Below are 5,447 nucleotides of genomic sequence, written 5' to 3'. Positions count from 1 at the left end.
TACTCAAGACAGTACCCTCTCCTCCCCATGGGGAGTTCTGCATGGTTTTCTTTATTTCTTTTTTTTTTCTGCACTTTCAAACAACAGTATCAAGCTTCTTTGCTTACTTAATTGCAATCATGAATAAACTTTAGGCTTTTAATAAATGTACGTTGATTTGAATTAGTTGGACTTTAAAAGTGGGTTAGTTCCTCACTGGTGTATTTTGTTGATTTCTCATTCAGCATTTCCATGGTGCAGTTCCTGATACAGAGACTCAGCTTGCAGTGAGAATTTTAAAAGACATGTGATTTTGGGTATACTGTGCTACATTTGCTAAATTGCTACATTTAAATTTGGTGTTACTTTTTTTAAAAAACGATTTTATTTATTCATTCACGAGAGACACACAGAGAGAGGCAGAGACACAGGCAGAGGGAGAAGCAGGTTCCATGCAGGGAGCCTGATACTGGACTCGATCCCAGGACGCCAGGATCACGCCCTGGGCCAAAGGCAGACGCTCAATCACTGAGCCACTCAGATGTCCTTTGGTTTTACTTTTTTGTGGTATCAATTTTTCCTTCATTTAAAAGCTCTAGACTTTCACATTTAAGGAAATGAATAGGTATTAATGTCAAGGTGTAGGTATAAAAGTCCAAACAGACTTTTCGCAGAGTTAACAAAGTGTAATTCAAAGAGAATCCACATGCTGAGTGGGAGCTAGCGTGGCACCTAACCACCGGCCCTGCCGCTGCACCTCCCCACCCCATGCCTCCTCAAGCCCCTAAGGTGCAGATTCTCTTTTCCTGTGTTATGAGACCTACAAGTGTGTTTCCTGGGCACCTTTGCAATGAAATTCGAAGCCCATTTTGTTTTCTTTATGGGTAACAATTAGCATGCATGCCAATTGTGTTTGTCATCCGTAGCAGCATTCTGATGATGGCATTCATTAAGAGCAGTAAGTCAAAAAAAAAAAAAAAAAAAGAGCAGGAAGTCTCTGGTTTAGAGGAAAGAACTACAGAAGCTCGGAGTAAGATATTTTAGGAAAAGCTAGCACAGATATTGGCCTGTATTGATTCTCTAAGGTCTGATGTCAGGGTTCCTCTGAATGAGCTTGATGGCCATTCCAAGAAGAACCTGGCATGGCTCCTACTCTGAAGCCCGTATAAAAGATACTAGACCCAGACTGACCCAGTCTACAGAATATTGCATTTTCCAATCTCTACCTCCAGTGAAGAACCTAATTTAGGATTTTAACGTCCCCTGTTTGAATCCTCTGCCTAAAGAGGGCAGATTGTAATCTTTCCATTTTTCTGAAATTATCAACTAGCCTTTGTCACAGAATTAGAGCTCTGTAAACTTGCTCTCTTGAGAGCTGGTCATTCCCAAGATAAAACTGTTAACTCAAATAATTTTAATATAATAAATGTGAATATTTAATTTTTAAAATTTATTTTTTTTCATCGTGGTAAGTATATTCCTTAATTCCCATCCCTCATTTCCCCATTGCCCCACCCACCTCCCCTCTGGGAACATCAGTGTGTTCTCTGTAGTTAAGAGTCTGTTTCTTGGTTTGTCTCTCTTTTTTCCCCCTTTGCTCAACTGTCTTGTCTCTTAAATTCCACATATGAGTGAAATCATATGGGATTTGTCTTTCTTTGGCTGACTTATTTCCCTTAGCATTATTCTCTCTAGCTCCATCCATGTAAGTGCAAATGATGAGATTTCATTCTTTTTTTATGACTGAGGAATATTCCACTGTGTGTGTGTGTGTGTGTGATATATATAGATATATATATCATATTCTATATCCATTCATCAGTTGATGGACACTTGGGCTGCTTCCATAGTTTGGCTATTATTGATAATGCTGCAGTAAACATAGGAGCAAGTGTATCCCTTCAAATTAATGTTTTTTGAATTTTTTTGGTAAATAACCATTAGTGGAATTACTGGATCATACGGTAGTTCTATTTTTAACGTTTTTTTTTTTTTTTTAAGATTTTATTTATTAGACCCCGAATAGCCAGGGGAATTTTAAAAAAGAAAACCATATCTGGGGGCATCACAATGCCAGATTTCAGGTTGTACTACAAAGCTGTGGTCATCAAGACAGTGTGGTACTGGCACAAAAACAGACACATAGATCAATGGAACAGAATAGAGAACCCAGAAGTGGACCCTGAACTTTATGGTCAACTAATATTTGATAAAAGAGGAAAGACTATCCATTAGAAGAAAGTCTCTTCAATAGATGGTGCTGGGAAAAATTGGACATCCACATGCAGAAGAATGAAACTAGACCACTCTCTTTCATCATACACAAAGATAAACTCAAAATGGATGAAAGATCTAAATGTGAGACAAGAATCCATCAAAATCCTAGAGGAGAACACAGGCAACACCCTTTTTGAACTTGGCCACAGTAACTTCTTGCAAGATACATCCACGAAGGCAAAAGAAACAAAAGCAAAAATGAACTATTGGGACTTCATCAAGATAAGAAGCTTTTGCACAGCAAAGGATACAGTCAACAAAACTCAAAGACAACCTACAGAATGGGAGAAGATATTTGCAAATGACATATCAGATAAAGGGCTAGTTTCCAAGATCTATAAAGAACTTATTAAACTCAACACCAAAGAAACAAACAATCCAATCATGAAATGGGCAAAAGACATGAACAGAAATCTCACAGAGGAAGACATAGACATGGCCACAAGCACATGAGAAAATGCTCTGCATCACTTGCCATCAGGGAAATACAAATCAAAACCACAATGAGATACCACCTCACACCAGTGAGAATGGGGCAAATTAACAAGGCAGGAAACCACAAATGTTGGAGAGGATGTGGAGAAAGGGGAACCCTCTTACACTGTTGGTGGGAATGTGAACTGGTGCAGCCACTCTGGAAAACTGTGTGGAGGTTCCTCAAAGAGTTAAAAATAGACCTGCCCTATGACCCAGCAATTGCACTGTTGGGGATTTACCCCCAAAGATTCAGATGCAATGAAACGCCGGGACACCTGCACCCCGATGTTTCTAGCAGCAATGTCCACAATAGCCAAACTGTGGAAGGAGCCTCGGTGTCCATCGAAAGATGAATGGATAAAGAAGATGTGGTTTATGTATACAATGGAATATTCCTCAGCCATTAGAAATGACAAATACCCACCATTTGCTTCAACGTGGTTGGAACTGGAGGGTATTACGCTGAGTGAAGTAAGTCAGTCGGAGAAGGACAAAGAGTGTATGTTCTCATACATTTGGGGAATATAAATAATAGTGAAAGGGAATATAAGGGAAGGGAGATGAAATGTGTGGGAAATATCAGAAAGGGAGACAGAACATGAAGACTCCTAACTCTGGGAAACAAACTAGGGGTGGTGGAAGGGGAGGAGGGCGGGAGGTGGGAGTGAATGGGTGACGGGCACTGAGGGGGGCACTTGACGAGATGAGCACTGGGTGTTATTCTGTATGTTGGTAAATTGAACACCAATAAAAAATTAATTTATTAAAAAAAAGATTTTATTTATTTACTCATAGAGACACAGAGAGAGAATGAGAGGCTGTGACACAGGCAGAGGGAGAAGCAGGCTCCACCCAGAGAGCCCAACACGGGACTTGATCCAGGGTCTCCAGGATCACGCCCTGGGCTGCAGGCAGCTCTAAACCGCTGTGCCACCGGGGCTGCCCTATTTTTAACTTTTTGAGGTAACTCCATACTGTTTTCCACTTGGCTGCACCATTTTGCATTCCCACCAACAGTGCAGGAGGGATCTTTTTTCTCCACATCCTCACCAACACCTGTTGTTTCTTGTGTGGTTCATTTTAGCCATTCTGACAGGTGTGAGGTAACATCTCATTGTGGTTTTGATTTGTATTTCTCTGATGATGAGTGATGTGGAGCATCTTTCATGTGTCAGTTGGCCACCTGGATGTCTTCTTTGGAGAAATGTCTGTTCATGCCTTCTGCCCATTTTTTAGTTGGGTTATTTGTTTTTTGGATATTGAGTTGTATCTGTTCTTTACATATTTTGGATACTAATTCTTTAATGGACCTGCCATTTACAAATATCTTCTCCCATTCAATAGGTTCCCTTTTAGTTTTGTTTCCTTCACTGTGCAGAAACTTTTTATTTTGATGTAATCCCAATAGTTTATTTTTGTTTTTATTTCCCTTGCCTCAGGCGACATGTTTGGAAAAATATTGCCAGAGCCAATGTCAGAGACTACACTGCTTGTGCTCTCTTCTAGGATTTTTATGGTTTCAGGCCTCACATTTAGGTCTTTCATTGATTTTGAGTTTATTTTTGTGTATGGTGTAAGAAAATGATTCAGTTTCATTCTTCTGCATGTGACTGTCCAGTTTTCCCAACACCATTTGTTGAAGAGACTGTCTTTTTCCCATTTGATACTCTTTCCTGCTTTGTTGGAGATTAATTGACCATGCATTTGTTGGTTTATTTCTGGGTTTTCTATTTTATGCCATTGATCTATGTGTCTATTTTTATGCTAGCATCATACTGTTTTAATTACTACCACTCTATAATATAACTTGAAATCTGGAATTGTAATACCTTCAGATTTTTTTTTTCAAGATTGCTTTGGCTATTTGAAGTCTTTTGTGGTTTCATACAAATTTTAGGATTATTTATTCTAGTTCTGTGAAAAATGCTATTGGTATTTTGATAGTGATTGCATTAAATGTGTTTGAGTTCATCATTGAGTTCAGTGATGTTGGCAGTGGGTTTCTCACCTATGGCCTTTATTATATTGAGTTATGATCCCTCTAGGCCTATTTTGCAGAGAGTTTTTTTTTATCATGAATGGATGTTGTTAAACGTGAATAATTTAGTAGGAACTGAGACATAAGTGAAAGCACTAGCATCTGGCAGATTTTGGTGGGTTTGGAAGATATCATTAATTATTTTCAGCAAATATTTTTCCAAGTGGCCATTGTTCTATTAATAATTATACTTGAGGAAATTTCTTTTTATTTTTTCAGGGGAAAGCGCGAACACAGTCCCCCACTACCACAAATTATGCAGTCGAGTTTCTCACATTTGGGGAAATTGCAGGGGTCAGCACATCCGGAGTGCAATGGATAAACCTCGCCCTGGGAAAACCACCTTTGTGATCATGGTATCTCCCCTGCCAGGTTAAGTATTGAGGAAATTTATATCAAATAGATAATCAATAAAAAATATATATATATTAGTAATGGAAAGTGATTATGATTAAATAATTATTTCTGGTACTAGAAATCACTTAATGGTTTTCAAAATAATCAAAATTATATCAGAAGGGATGGATACTTACCACTTATATCAACATGGATGGAACTAGAGGGTATTATGGTGAGTGAAATAAGTCAACTGGAGAAAGAAAATTACCATATGGTTTAACTCATATGCAGAATATAAGAAATAGTGCAGAGGACCATAAGGGAAGGGAGGGAAAAC

General features: G+C 38.6%; 1 non-coding gene across 1 annotated transcript; it reads right to left on the bottom strand.

Moving 5' to 3' along the window:
• Positions 1–4,987: 4,987 nt before the first annotated feature.
• On the bottom strand, positions 4,988–5,152 carry LOC144289130 (U1 spliceosomal RNA). The gene has a single exon (XR_013357167.1). It is a non-coding gene; the product is annotated as a U1 spliceosomal RNA (small nuclear RNA).
• Between the last annotated feature and the right edge of the window lie 295 nt (positions 5,153–5,447).

Source organism: Canis aureus, chromosome 1, assembly GCF_053574225.1.
Source record: "Canis aureus isolate CA01 chromosome 1, VMU_Caureus_v.1.0, whole genome shotgun sequence".
NCBI classification, from domain to species: domain Eukaryota; kingdom Metazoa; phylum Chordata; class Mammalia; order Carnivora; family Canidae; genus Canis; species Canis aureus.
This window is presented reverse-complemented; position numbering and strand designations above follow the sequence as displayed.